General features: G+C 46.2%; 1 long non-coding RNA gene across 1 annotated transcript in view; it reads left to right on the top strand.

Moving 5' to 3' along the window:
• LOC133239459 (uncharacterized) overlaps positions 1 to 8,839 on the top strand; it is a 94,486-nt gene extending 85,647 nt beyond the window's left edge. The window contains exon 4 of the long non-coding RNA XR_009733840.1: positions 4,257 to 8,839. This is a non-coding gene — a long non-coding RNA (uncharacterized LOC133239459). The remainder of the gene's footprint in view (positions 1 to 4,256) is intronic.
• Positions 8,840 to 15,970: the final 7,131 nt, after the last annotated feature.

Here is a 15,970-nt window from a genome sequence, read left to right as displayed (position 1 = left end):
GGGACTCTCAAGAGTCTTCTCCAACACCACAGTTCAAAAGCATCAATTCTTCAGTGCTCAACTTTCTTCACAGTCCAGCTGTCACATCCATACATGACCACTGGAAAAACCATAGTCTTGACTAGACGAACCTTTGTTGGCAAAGTAATGTCTCTGCTTTTGAATATGCTATCTAGGTTGGTCATAACTTTCCTTCCAAGGAGTAAGCATCTTTTAATTTCATGGCTGCAATCACCATCTGCAGTGATTTTGGAGCCCAGAAAAGTAAAGTTAGCCACTGTTTCCACTGTTTCCCCATCTATTTGCCATGAAGTGATGGGACCAGATGCCATGATCTTCATTTTCTGAATGTTGAGCTTTAAGCCAACGTTTTCACTCTCCTCTTTCACTTTCATCAAGAGGCTCTTTAGTTCTTCTTCACTTTCTGCCATAAGGGTGGTGTCATCTGCATATCTGAGGTTATTGATATTTCTCCCGGCAGTCTTGATTCCGGCCTGTGCTTCCTCCAGCCCAGCGTTTCTCATGACGTACTCTGCATAGAAGTTAAATAAGCAGGGTGACAATATACAGCCTTGACGTACCCCTTTTCCTTTTTGGAACCAGTGTATTGTTTCATGTCCAGTTCTAACTGTTGCTTCCTGACCTGCATGCAGGTTTCTCAAGAGGCAGGTCAGGTGGTCTGGTGTTCCCATCTCTTTCAGAATTTTCCATAGTTTATTGTGATCCACACAGTCAAAGGCTTTGGCATAGTCAATAAAGCAGAAATAGATGTTTTTTCTGGAACTCTCTTGCTTTTTTAATGATCCAGCGGATGTTGGCAATTTGATCTCTGGTTTCTCTTCCTTTTTTAAAACCAGCTTGAACATCTGGAAGTTCACGGTTCACGTATTCCTGAAGCCTGGCTTGGAGAATTTTAAGCATTACTTTACTAGCGTGTGAGATGAGTGCAACTGTGCGGTAGTTTGAGCATTCTTTGGCATTGCCTTTCTTTGGGATTGGAATAAAAACTGACCTTTTCCAGTCCTGTGGCCACTGCTGAGTTTTCCAAATTTGCTGGCATATTGAGTGCAGCACTTTCACAGTGTCATCTTTCAGGATTTGAAATAGCAGCAGCAGCAGCAGCAGCTGGAATTCCAGCACCTCCACTAGCTTTGTTCGTAGTGATGCTTTCTAAGGCCCACTTGACTTCACAATCCAGGATGTCTGGCTCTAGGTGAGTGATCACACCATCATGATTATCTGGGTTGTGAAGATTTTTTTTGTACAGTTCTTCTGTGTATTCTTGCCACCTCTTCTTAATATCTTCTGCTCCTGTTAGGTCCCTACCATTTCTGTCCTTTATTGAGCCCATCTTTGCATGAAATGTTCCCTTGGTATCTCTAATTTTCTTGAAGAGATCTCTAGTCTTTCCCATTCTATTGTTTTCCTCTATTTCTTTGCACTGATCGCTGAGGAAGGCTTTCTTATCTCTCCTTGCGATTCTTCTCCTCCACCACCCCTGCCTCTTTCAGCAAGCCCTTAATTTACTAAAGCTCACTTTCCTAACCTATAAATCGGCAATAACACTATCTTACTCATGGAATTGTTATGAGGATTTTTTTTTTAAGTGATGCTGAGCACATTTCTGGCATGGAGTAGGGGCTCCATGGATGGTGGCTGAATCTGCCTTGAGCCAGGGCATTTCACTAAGAGTTCAGGAGGGTGGATTGAGGCACGGGCACTGAGGGTCTTCCCTAGACAGGGAGCCTTGGAGATGAGAACACGGGCTGGGAACAATGTTGAAGTGCAAAGATAAGTGGGCCTGGGCCACTACCTAGGCAGGAGGGGGGACAGCCATTCAATGGGGCAAGAAACTGGGAGAAGCTTGGGAGACTTGCTGAGAGTGGTGCCATTGACAAGACTGGGGACCCCAGAGATGCTCAGTTTGGGGGTGCCAGTGGACCACTGGGTAGGCCTCAGGAGACATCTGGATAACTGGGAGTTAGCCACATGGTGGTAGTCATGGCAAAAGTGGCTGGCAGGCTCCTGAAGGAGACATCTGCTGTTTCTCACTGTCCAGCACATGCACACACACCTCTTCTAAGAGCTGCTCCCCCTTCATGCCCATTAGGGGCATCTGGCAGGACCGCTGAGCCCTGCCCCACAATATACAAGGGTACACAACAATCCTAGCACACAACTTACTTGGCCACATTACTGCTCCAGTGATGAGGATATGACCCAACACAGGGTGCTCAGAGCCCTGCCTCGGGACTTTTAAGTTGCAGTTGGAGGAGAAGGGCTTGGTTTTTTAGTCCCCGAGTGGGAAGAAATTGAGGGCTGCCAGGTGCCAGCCTCTGTGGTGTGTGAAAAAGCTAATTTTAAGGAGAGAATAAGCCAAGCAGAGTTGAAAAATAAAGAATTCTGACAGCAGCATGCTGTCACCCAAATCCATAGTTCACCCAAATCCACAAAGCTGCTGTGCTTCCTTGAGTTCTTTGAGCTACTCCAGGCATGCAAGTCTCTAAATTCCCTCTTTGTCCAACTTGGCTTACATTGGGTTTCTGTCACTTGCAACCCAGAGTTTCTTGGCAACCTCTCTTCTCAAAGGCAGAAAGATTACATAGCTGTGGCTTTTAACATTTTACTATTCATGGACCCATTTGAGAAGCAGATGAAAGCTACGGATGCATGCACAAAATGTTATCCACAATCTAAGGTCCCAGCCTGGGGTGTTAGAACCTCTGGGATACAGAAAACAGCAGAGAACCTAGGCTGACCATTGGGGGGCAGTTCCTTTCAGAAGACCAGGGGAAAGACTAAGGCCAGAGGAGAGGCAAGGGCGTAGAGATGGAAGGAGAACCAGGAAGGGGCATCATGGTGGAAGCCAAGGATGGAGTGCTCCAAAAGGGAGGTTGCCACCAGTGACTGACTGAGGCCGTGAAAGGCCATGAAATTTGGAAGCAACTGAGTGGATGCTACAGGGAGCTCAGCAAGTGAAGCATGGGAAAGGTTCATGGAAGCCAGGTTGGGAGATATGTAAGAATGAATGACACTTGGAAACACTATGACGGGAAAGTCACTCAGTCGTGTCTGACTCTTTGCAACCCCATGGACTGTAGCCCGCCAGGCGCCTCTGTCCATGGAATTCTCCAGGCAAGATACTGGAGTGGGTTATCATTCACTTCTCCAGGGGATCTTCTAAACCAAGGAGTTGAACCGGGGTCTCCTGCATGGCAGATGGATTCTTTACCACCTGAGCTACCAGGGAATTTGGTGAAATAAGCCAGATACAAATGGCCATGTATTCTATGATTACATTTATATGAACTGTCCAGGCTGGAATAGGTGGATCCAGAGACAGAAGTTTAGTGGTTGCAGGAGACTGAGGAAGGGAGGAATTGGGAGTGACTGCTGATGGGTATAGGGTTTCTTTTTAGGCTAATGATAATGTTCTAGAATTAGATATTGCTGATGGCTTCACACTATAGTGAACACACTAAAACCACTATATTGTACACTTCAAAAGAGTGACTATTATGGTATGTGAATCATATCTGAGTTTTTTTAAAAAGGAGTAGGTGAAAAAGGATGGGAAACAGCAAGAGTAGACCCTCCTCCAAGGAGCTTAGCATGGAATCCAGGAGAGCTGGGTAGCACATACACACAGGTAGCAGGACCAAAGAAATGGTTTCTCAGGATGAGAAATCCTGACTTCAGCGAGAAGGTAAGTATGGAAGGCAAAATATGACATGTGCATGCTTGGTCGCTAAGTCATGTCCTACTCTTTGCAACCCCATGGACTGTAGCCCACCAGGCTCTTCTGTCCATGGGATTTCCCCGGCAAGAATGCTGGCATGGGTTGCCACTCCTTTCTCCAGGGGGGGGATCATCCCTACTCAGGGATCAAACCTGCGTCTCCTGCATCTCCTGCATTAGCAGGCAGATTCTTTACCACTGAGCCACCCGTTAAGCCCTTGCAAAATATGACACACACACACACACACACACACACACACACACACACACCCCCCACCAAATGTTCCTGACTTAATCCCTGGAACCTGGAAATATGTTACCTATCATGACAAAGGGGAATTAAGGCTTCAAGTGGAATTAAAGTTGGTAATCTGCTAACCTGAAAATTGAAAGATTATCCTGGATCATATGGATGGGACCAAAGTGATCACAAGGGTCCTTAAATGTAGAAGGAGGCAGAAAGAACAGTGAGTGATTCAATGGAAGAAAGACATAACCGACTACTGCTGGCTTTGCAGGTGGAGGAAGAGGGGCCATGAGTCAAGGAACATGAGCAACTTCTAGAAGCCAGAAAAGATAAAGGAAATGGATTCTCCCCCAGACCCTCCAGAATGAAGAGCAGCCTGGCTGACACCTTGATTTTGGCCCAGTGAGACCTGTATAAGACATCCAACCTGCAGAACTCTAAGATACATTCACATTGTTTAAGTTTTGGGTACTTTGTTGTTAATTAGCCACAGAAAACTAATACTGTAAGATATTCCAGTAACAGAGGTGATTAAAGTCAAGTCGAGTGGATGTGAGATGGCGGTGATATAGGAAAAATAGGCTGAGAATCACGTGACATGTGAAACCCCAAGCTGCCACTAAACTGACAGAGAGAGAGAGAAATCAACCCTGGCCAACCTAAGAGAAAATACCAAATCCTTACTGAAAGTATTGTGCTAAGTCTCTCAGTCGTATCTGACTCTTTGCAGCCTTGTGGATTGTAGGTGCCAGGCTCCTTTGCCCATGGAATTCCTCCAGGCAAGAATACTGGAGTGGGTTGCCATTTTTCTCCTCCAGGGGATCTTCCTGACCCAGGGATGAAAGCCTACCACTAGCACCACCTGGGAAGCCATTGCTTAGAAAATTAAGAAGCAGAAAAAGAGGCAAGACCAAGTTAACAGTCACGGTCATGCCACAAGAAAAGCTTGATTGAGACATCACTCTTGGCACCAGGGGACACTCCCGGTCACAGTCATTACACCAGCAATTCAGCGGCTACCAGTCGGAACAGCCTCTGCCTCTTTGGGTCACTCGAGATTCAGGTTCCAGCGGAGAGAGCCAGTGGCCAGCACAGTTAAGTGCTGCCCCCTAGTGGACAAGAACGAAAAGACGCCTCTGCTGGACTTGGCATTTCTCAGGGAACTGGAGGCTCCGCCTCCCACCTTAACCCATCCTGTGGGAGAATGTCTCCTAGTACCAAGCAGTTTCACACGCTGCTGCTGCTGCTAAGTCATTTCAATCGTGTCCGACTCTGTGCGACCCCATAGACGGCAGCCCACCAGGCTCCTCTGTCCCTGGGATTCTCTAGGCAAGAATACTGGAGTGGGTTGCCATTTCCTTCTCCACCAGTTCTGTGCTACTGCTGCTGCTGCTGCTGCTAAGTCGCTTTAGTAGTGTCCGACTCTGTGCGATCCCATAGACGGCCTCCTACCAGGAGCCTCTGTCTCTGGGATTCTCCAGGCAAGAACACTGGAGTGGGTTGCCATTTCCTTCTCCAATGCATGAAAGTGAAAAGCTAGATCCCCTTGAAAAGGTCTAAGGTCCCTTGACTTCAGATAATTACCATGGATGGGTGAATTCCTTGGCAGTCCGAGGTTAGGACTTGGCACTTTCCCTTGGCGTGCGTTCAATCCCTGGTCTGGGAACCAAGCAGTGCGGGGCAGTAGATATAAACATAGATCGATATAAATGGATTGTTCCTGCTGGAAAAGACTTTTGAGATCTATGATGCAGCACTCCTGTTTGGGAAGCTCAGAGGGACTGGTCCCCAGCGGAGTTGGAACTAGAGCACAGCCTCCCAGCTCCCTCTCCAGTGGTTCTCCGCCCCCACCGCACTATCCTTCACCCTGCAACTAGCCTGCTCCAGGGCAGCTCCAGAGCGGAGGCGGGTGTTGCCATGGCAACCGAAAATCACAGCTTTTCCAAGACTGGATGAATTTCTTGAACTGTCATACTTTTCTAAGGAGAGCTGAGTAGTATTTCTATGTGATTTACTCCTTCTACCTTTGTAAACATAACTTTCAAGTGATTACATTAACAGTTCAGCAAAACATCCCTTTGCCTGGTTCTGTATATTCTTTCTGAGAATCTGCTTGCCCCAGGGACAGACAGGTAACAGAGCACTACAGCAAGGGCCTCTGGGCAGCAGGGGCCCACAGTGCCTGGGGTGAGAAGACGAAGAGAAAGCAGGAGGGGACCTGGGCAGGCAGGGAGGCAGCTGGGACTTCTAGTGAATTCATTATTTTTCAGCAAGCTGGCCAGGCAGCATTGCATCTTGGCTGGACAGGGCAATTAAACAGCTTCCTGAGCTCCTAACGACTCGCTTTCTTGAGATTTAAGCTGCCCTCGGACTTTCCCAAGGGAATTTATTCTCAAAAGTGGCCTCCCCTGGATGCACCTGGTCCATTGCCACTGGGTTTGGCCAATTGGTTGAAAACCGGGAATTCCGGGTTCAAAGCCACAGCCTGTAATCTGCAAGGGGTGATCAGTTGCACAGTTCAGCCCTAACTCCAGCACTCATAAACATGCCTGCCAAAGACTCTTTCCCTTGTGGGGGCAGCTCAGGGGTCTGATTTCTCATAAACCTCTTCTAAAATGCCCATAGAGGGTCTACCATACTTTGTACCTAGTTCACCAGGAGTTGGACACAGCCCCAAAGGCAGGATTTATGATTGACTAGGAGCCAAAGCTCTGTCCTAGAGCAGCAGCTAAACCAACCAGACTCTCTCCTGGGGCACGGAGAGCTGCATAAAATTGTTACTAAATATGAGCATGAGCAGAGGAACGATTTGCTGAGAGGAGGGGATGATGTTGGAGGGAGAGGAGTCTTCCTGAGGCATGGCTGCTTGAGGAGGTGGAGCATTTCAGTTTCCGTTGTAATCTGGAACAACCTGAGTGCATCTCTGATCCTGTGACCCAAAAGATCCTCTTTCACACAGTCACACACACACACACACAGAGCCAGGTGGACAGAGGTCCACTTCCATCTGACTGACTCAAGCCAGAAGGACTCCGCCTTTGCCTTACACTGAGAAGACATATGTGTGTCTAGTTGCTCAGTTGTGTCCAACTTTTTGGGACCCCAGGACTGTAGCCCACAAGGCTCCTCTGTCCATGGGGATTCTGCAGGCAAGAATACTGGAGTGGGTAGCCATTCCCTTCTTCAGGGGATCTTCCCAACCCAGGGATTGAACTCGGGTCTCCGGCATTGCAGGCAGATTCTTTACCATCTGAGCCACCAGGGAAGCCCCAAGAAGACATATGGTATCTAGAAAAATTCAAGAACTGTCCTCAGTTCCTCACTTTAGTTTTACCACGAAACATGGGCAGGGTCAAAATATCCCCTTTTTAAATAGAGTAATCTTGTACATGTTTGGTTTCACCAAATTATGATTTGTTTGTTCATGGGTCCATCTCTCCCAAGAGACTATGAGCTTACGGATTGAAACTGGGTCTTACTCATCTCCGGAAGCCTAGTGTCAATGTCCCAGTTACGTACTGCTACATAACTATCCCAAAACTTACTCACTTAAAATAACACTCTTTTCACATCATGATTTTGTGAGTCAGGAATTTATACAGGAGTCATCTTGGTGATTCTTCTGTTATACACAGTCTCAACTGGGGTGACTCAGTGACATTCAACTGGCCACTGGCTGGGCTGGAGAGTCCAAGACAGCTTCCCATATCACTGGTGCTGCAGTGGGATGGCTGGAAGGTTGGGCTCAGCTAGGACCCTCTCTCTCGTCCCAGAAGTGTAATCAAAAGCAAACATTTCAAGGAGACAAAGGCCAAAAGAGGCTCTGAAGACCTATCTTTAGAAGTCCCCGAATATCATTTCAGCTATATCTTATTAGTCAAGCACATCAGTAAGAACAATCCAGATTCTAGAAGGAAATTCGATTCTACTTATGTTGAGGGACAGCATTCATGAACTGGAAGGGAAGACATTGGTGGTCATCCTCCTTATAGATAATCTACCACAGCCTAGTACAGTAATTGCCAATAAATAATGAATTAATATGAAAACAGATTAGCCCTACTTAGTTTCACACAGATGATGGAGTGGTTCAATGAATACAAGGCACATGAAAATGCTTTCCAAACCATCAAGTGCTACAAAGAAATCAAGGTTTGTCTTGGGCAAAAACTATGAAGCTCACTCTATTTACAAATGAGTGTTTGCAGGGTTCTCTCTGGGCTCTCCCTTCCCACGAAGAGATTCATGACAGACATCACTAATCAATCACAGCTCTTGTCCACTGATGCCGTACACAGTCTCAGAATCCTTCTCAACTCAACACTCCAGTCACCCAGTACAAATTGGTCAAAGTTATCATGGGAGTTGAAACCGCTTTATTATCAATTTTCTTGCCTAAATTTCTACTGCTAACCCACCCCCAAAGAGTCCAGGCCCTTAGTTTCTTAAAACATACACACAGACTTCTTCTTTTTTTTAAATAGAAAAATGTAAAGTTTAAGTCCTGAAGAAGATGAAATAGCAGACACCATCACCTTCCAAAATTGGTTTTGTAATGGAAATAGAAACTGATTAATGGCAGTGAGCTCTGCCACTGTGAATTATTTTAAAAGAAATAACTGCATGCAAGAATAGTCATAAGACATGTCAAAAAGGAGAGAATCTGTCTACCTTGACAAATTTTCCCCCATGGAAACTGCATTTCAAGGTGAGGCAAGGCAAAACTTGTGCATCTGGATGAATGCAAGTTGAGCTGCCTGACCACCATCTGCCTCCACGCTCATCACCCACCCACTGATTCCCCTCACACCCACCCTACTGGCAGTTCAGCCTTTTGGAAAATACACTTTGATGACTCAGTATAATAGGCTCCAGTTTCATCCACCTCATTAGAACTGATTCAAATGTATTCTTTTTAATGGTTGAGTAATACTCCATTGTGTATATGTACCACAGCTTTCTTATCCATTCATCTGCTGATGGACATCTAGGTTGCTTCCATGTCTTGGCTATTATAAACAGTGCTGCGATGAACATTGGGGTACACGTGTCTCTTTCCCTTCTGGTTTCCTCAGTGTGTATGCCCAGCAGTGGGATTGCTGGATCGGTGATTGTTGATCCTGCAAGGCCAGCAGCAGGTCATGCCTCGCATGGGGTGAGTGGTCCTGAAAACTGCTTCTCTTCCCTCCCCAGGCTCCAGTCCTGCCCTGTTCTCAAGCAAGAAAACAAAAGGCTGAATGTCACTGATAGAATCTGAGGAGGCCAACTAGACAGCTGTAGGTCACAGGATTTGGAATAAGGAGACACGTTCAGGTCTCTGGGAGGTTGGGCTTCCAATGGCTCAGCAGGTAAAGAATCCACCTGCTACAATGGGGACATGGGTTCCATCCCTGGTTCAGGAAGATCCTCTTGAGAAGGGAATGGCAACCCACTCCAGTATTCTTACCAGGAATATCCCACGGACAGAAGCGCCTGGTGGGCTATGGACCATGGGGTCACAAACAGTCGGACACGACTGAAGCGACTGAGCACAGCACAGCACAGCTCACTTGTTAATCGCAGGTCAGTTTACATCCCTGAGCCCATCTGCTCATTTGTGCAATGGGAGCTATACTAAGACTGGCCTCGAGGGAGCTGGACAGTTCAAAGGCAATGACAGATGGGACCTGGGAGCCCTTTCTACACAACCGGGCCAGGAGCCACCAGCAGGATATGGGACCACAATTCGGATAGTCAGCTTTCCACGTCAGCATCCCAGCTTTCCCAAATGTGGAAAATCCAGGTCTGTAAAGCTGCCCTCCCCTACGGAGAAGGAATCAGGCCATAGTGACTGGGATGATGCTTCATGGAGCTACGTTCCATGTCATCTGCTTAGAAACAACCCAAGTGGAAGAGTCCTACTGGAACCCTGCTGGAACCACACCTCGAGCTTCTTCATGAAGTGTTCCCAAGGAGTCCTCTAAAGTGGGCATGAGGTGTTATTGTTCTCGTGTTACAGATGAGGCAACAAGGCACAGAGAGGTTAAGGAGCTTACCCAAGGTTCCCCAGATGATAGACTTGGGATTCAAATCTACAGAATCCAGCTCCAGTGGCTTTAACCTCTAGGCTACACTACCTCCCCCAGAAGATGAGGGTGGCTGGAAAGAAGCTGGGACCAAGCAGCTCACTCAGAAAGGATCTCTTTCCCTCCACTTCTTATACTTTGGGAGCAGTCTTTTTATTCTTATACTGCAGGGAAAATAAATGAGCCAGAGTCACAGCAAAAAACACAGTTGACATCAAGCATCCTGTAGAGTTAAAAAAAAAAGCAGAAGGGATGATGTCATTTACCTAAATGTTTTAAAACATACGGAAAACATATTTTATCTAGAGATTCAGGCATACACAGCAGCACTGAGACATTCCTTAGAAGGATAAACATCATCTGTAAGATTTACCTTGGGGGCAGGTGCATAGGGGGTAGGGGTACCCAAAAGGCTTCAAATATATCTATAATTCTGCAAATCAGTTTCAGAACATGAGCATTCAGTAAATCCCTATGCCTTTCTAAATGTTTGAAATATTTCCTAATTTAAAAAATAACTTTCTACCTTAGAATACTAACATCTCAATATTGACATCTTATTCATTTGTTGCCCCTTAGGTTATATATCTGGAGAAGGCGATAGCACCCCACTCCAGTACTCTTGCCTAGAAAATCCCCTGGATGGAGGAGCCTGGTAGGCTGCAGTCCATGGGGTCGCTAAGAGTCAGACATGACTGAGCGACTTCACTTTCACTTTTCATTTTCATGCATTGGAGAAAGAAATGGCAACCCACTCCAGTGTTCTTGCCTGGAGAATCCCAGGGTCGAGGGAGCCTGGTGGGCTGCCGTCTTTGGGGTCGCACAGAGTTGGACACAACTGAAGCGATGCAGCAGCAGCAGCACCAGGTTATATATCAGCTCCCATTTCTTTGTCAGCTGATGATCAGATTGCCTTGAGCATCTGCTAATAATAACATTAATAACAACAGTAACTAACGCTTATTGAGAGCTTGCTGCTGCTGCTGCTGCTAAGTCGCTTATGTGCTTCCCTGGTGGCTCAAATAGAAAAGAATCTGTCTGCAGTGCAGGAGACCCAAGTTCAATCCCTGGAAGTTCTCCTGGAGAACTTCTGGAGTCAGGAAGTTCTCCTGGAGAATGGAATAGCTACCTCACTCCAGTATTCTTGCCTGGAGAATCCCATAGACAGAGGATCCAGGTGGACTACAGTCCATGGGGTTGGCAAGATTCAAACACAGCTGAGCAACTAACACACACACACATACACATACACGTACCAATTTTGTTAAACACTTTTCAAATATCAACTCAGTATTCCCAGCGACTTTGTAAGGTAGGAACTGTTATTAGCCCCATTTCATAGGTGAGGACGCTCAGGCTTAAAGGAATTTGGAGCATTTCTATGGTTCCTCAGATAATATGCTACAGAGCTGAGATTTGAATCCATTACTGCCTGACTCCAGAGCCCGATTTTGAACAAAACTCAGGTGCTAGGGGAGGGGAGAGGCAAGTAGGAAGAACGACATGGCCCCCAACTTCAAGGGGCTTCCAGTCCACAGTGGACGCCATGATGTCCTAATTTCCCTGAGTCACTGGAGGCGCTGCTAGCCGCGGCCCTCAGCTGAGTCCCTCTCCAGGATTTGCCCTGGGCTGAAGAGAGACAAGTGGCCCAAGATCACGCCTTCTTCCAGGACCAGCTGCCTCCAGTGACTCGACGAGGGGGTGGAAACGCCCAGTCTTTGCCCAGCTCTGAAAGCGCTCCCATGTTAGCGCTCCGGTGTTAGTGCTTCTGGAGGTTGGCTGAGACCAAGGTTGCAGAGCTGCAGTTCATCTTCTCCCTCTGCCCACTCTTGCGCCTGTCACTCGCCCAGGAGCCTGGGCATGAGGGCATCTCCGGTAAACTTCTTGTGTGCAAGAGCCTGCTTCCTGGGGAACTGGCCTGGGACCCCATCTGACAGGGAAGAAAGGACACAGGGACAATTGCATGCTACACTGAAAATATCCCAGGGAGAGGTCTAGAAGAGCCTGAGGAACTACAGAGCCTTCCTGGAGAAGGCGAAGATTCATCTGAACTTTGAAAGATAGGGAGAATGAGAATATTTCTATTTGGCCATAGAAAGGAATGAAGTTCTGACACGCTACGATACCGAGAAACCGTGGGAACATTATTCTAAGTGAAAGAAGCCAGTCACAAAAGACCACATGTACGATTCCATTTATATGAAATGTCTGGAACAGGGAAATCTATTCAGAAAGGAAATAGATTATGGGTTGTCTAGGGCTGGTAGCCTGGGGCTGAGGGGACTGGGGAAGTGATGGCTAAAGCTTATTGGATTCTTTTTAAGGGGATGAAAATGTTCTAAAATTAACTGTGAAACATTGCACATACCTGTGAATATACTAAAAATGATTTTATGTTACACTTTTGGTGGATTGTGTGGTATGTGAATTATATCTCAATAAAGCTGTTGTTGTTTTTTAAGAGAAGAATCTGGAGGAGAGTGGGAGAATCGCAGATGGGCAAAACCACAGGCAAATACGTGGAGACTTACATGAATGTGTGTGGGTGTGTGTAGGTGTGATGAGAAATAGCAAAAAACAAAGGTGGCAGGAGGCCGTGGCCAAATAAGGAAGGTCAGAAGTCCCTCCAGAGAGGAAGTTCGTTTTGGAAGATCTGGGAGTAGTGAGATGAACACGAACATGCCCTACCTTCCCCTCCGTTCCCCTCCTTCTACATTTTTGACTGCTTTGTAACATTTTTTTTTCTTCCATTTTATTCAGACTACACGTTGCCATAATTTTAATTTAAAAAATCTCAGAGGTCTCCAAGGCTTCCGATTTCCCCATCTCAAAGACAGCCACTTAAACTCTTTGCTTGGTGATACTTTTGCTATATCTGAAGTGGTACCATCCTGGGAAAGGAAATTAACCAGCCAACAGAGATGTCCTCAGCTTTGCTTGGAATCCCAGTTGCTCTCTCTCCTGCTAGATCAGGTCCAGTTGAACAGCTAAGCCAAACAACTTAGAGGGGGAATCCAAGAAGAGCAGCCTTCAGAGATGGGGCTGCAGAAACCCAACTGTTTAATTAAAATAAGAAGTCACGGTACACTTAGCTTTTGATCAACGTGCCTCTCCTGTTCCATTTTAAATCCCAGAGCTGGTGGCTCTGCCTGGCTTGGAAAGAGGTGTAGATCAGTACTGACATCCAGTGGTCACAGAGAATTCTCTGCCTGAAGCTCTCCATCTGTGTCTTCCCAGAATCCAGTGGGTGTTGGTTCACCCAAGGAAAGGAGGAGCTATGGAAGCTGACAGCTACCAATAGGTGCTGTTAACTTGGAAAATGGTGTGATCTGTAACCAGAGGCCAAGCAACTCAGGCCAAAGCCTTGCCAGGTTACAAGATGCGCAGGGGTTATCTGAACGCCGACCCTAGTGTCATAGGGAGAAAATGGGGCCATCACTGGCAATGCAGTAAGACCATACAAAGTTAAAATGTTAAAGAGCCACAGGGCCTTGAAAAACACACTGGATTTTAAGTTAGAAAGCTTGGTTCAAGGGACTTCCCTGGTGGTCCAGTGGCTAAGACTTTGCACTCTCAAAGCAGGGCACGTGGGTTCAATCCCTGGTCAGGGAATTAGATCCCACATGCCACAGCTAAGAGTTCAAATGCGGCAGCCAAAGATCCTGCAGGGCACAGGGAAGATCGAAGGTCCCACATGCCGCAGGTAAGACCCAGCACAGCCAAAGAAAAGAAACCTTGGTTCAACACCTGCTATTCTGCGTCACCCTGAGCAAGCCCCTTAAACTCTCTGTGCTTCAGCTTTCTCACCTTCAAAGTAAGGCTGGTGCTACCTTCTCAGCCAGCTTCATAGTGCTGCGGTAAGTGTCATATGAAAATGTTTGCAAAGCATTTTGTAAGCTGAGAAATGCTCTACAGCTGGGGCTTCTAGGATGAAATGGCGATGGACAGAGTAGGGCAAACAGGAGCTGGTAAATACATGTTGAGAAGTGACTCTGGAGGTTTGGACAAATGACAAATAACACTTCCAATTTCCAATTTCACTGAAGCTTTGGAGACTCAGCCTTGGACTTCCAGGGTGACCTCATCAGAAAAGGGCATTCTGCATTTTGCCCTGGACTCAAGTCTCTGAGATAAACATTGGTGAGTAACTTTAGAGCCCATCTAACTTCAAAAATCATATATATAAAACAGGTTTTTTTAAAATAGAATCATAACCCAGAGGAAAAACACAAAGCACCATTTCTTCTAATGTCAAAGGGAGCTATTGTTAATGCTAATTGCACTAAAAGACTACACCCTTGTACATTTCTTTTTTATTTTTTCTCTTGTTTTTCCATTTGTATTTGGACTAGGGTTTTGGCAAGGAAGATTAGTCTTGCAAAGTGGCTCTAAATGAAGTTATGAGATGACCAGAGATAGCGAAATGTGGTGTGCATAGGAGAGAAAATGTGCAGAGGTGATTTTGGAGACTTAAAGACCATTGTTCTGACTCTTTCAGTGCCGCCAGATTTCATAAATTACCAGAGTGGAATTTTTTAAAGCTTAGTCCAGTCTTTCTACTTGAGCTTAATTTGAAAGAACTATAAACCAATTATCCCCTGCTTCCTTGAGGTATCAGAGGGTGTCGGACCCAAAGAAATAATTACATTGCTGTGTAAGTCTATCTGTCAAGGAAAAAAATTCTATTCTTGCCCTGTGCATGCTGCGTGCTAAGTTGCTTCAGTTGCAACCCTATGGACTGTAGCCCACCAGGCTCCTCTGTCCACGGAATTCTCCAGGCAAGGATACTGGAGTGAGTTACCATGCCCTCCTCCAGGGAATCTTCCTGACCCAGAGATCAAACCCTGTCTCCTCCTACTTTGCAGGTGGATTCTTTACCACTGAGCCACCCAGGAAGTCCATTCTATCCCTAGAAAGGTTGTTTTGTTTTTTACAGTTTATATAATTATAGGAAGGGCTGGGAAAAAAAGGTATAATTTTCAGTCACACAGCAGAATCAGTCCACAGGGAGCAGGTACCTCTTCTGTTATCTGGAACCACCTACTGAGCTGGGAGGACTGGAAGCCTTCCTCCCTTTTTTTTGGTGCCTGGCAAGATCAATTGCCATGACTCTAGACCCAATTCATTGGAATGAGGCAGGTGCAGTTCCTTGAAAAGGGGGAGCAAAGCTGAGAAGAGTATAAGGGATGCTGACAAGTCATGATAAAAATGTCCATGACACCTCACAGAGCCATTGTGCCAATCAACTGATAATGGGCACAGAGCTCCCACAACATGGCATTGTTTAAAGCCTCCTATGGGATGCTTCCTGTCATTTGTAGACAGAGCCACTGGTAAAGCTCAGAAGCCAAGTGGCTAGGCGACCAACCCAGGACTGAGAGGCAGGCGTGATTGGTTTGTAACTTGTGACCAAGGATGAGTCACAAAACTTCACCAAGTTCAGTCCTATAAGAATTAAATGATGATATGTGCCTGCCACAATGTCTAAGGCCTTAGTACCTTCCTTCTAACAATTAGAATCATTATGGAAGAAGGATTTAGAAGCCCAATGGTGAAAGTCAGATTTCTGAAAATGTCAGCAGCTGGGCAAACTGAGTGGGACCCAATTGTCCAAGGAGGGGAAAACAAACAAACAAACAAAAACACTGATACCAAATCAGCCTTAACCTGGAAAAGTTTTTAAGTTACCATCCATAGCAAAGAAATGCCAAAGGAAATGTGAGTTCAGATGGGCATTTTTTTTCCTTACTCAAGCCATTGTTCAGTTAATACCCTTTTTTTTAAAGTTGAGTCTGATATCAGTTCTTTGGGTTGCAGAGACCAAAACTGGGTAAGCAGTGTGCATGGGGATTTCTTCAACTGTTTATCCACACCCTTCACTGGCCATAGGCCCATCACTACATGCTGGGTGTACAACTTA

Source organism: Bos javanicus, chromosome 26 (assembly GCF_032452875.1).
Source record: "Bos javanicus breed banteng chromosome 26, ARS-OSU_banteng_1.0, whole genome shotgun sequence".
Lineage (NCBI taxonomy): Eukaryota > Metazoa > Chordata > Mammalia > Artiodactyla > Bovidae > Bos > Bos javanicus.
The sequence above is the reverse complement of the archived record's forward strand: the minus strand, read 5'-3'. Positions and strand labels throughout refer to the sequence as shown.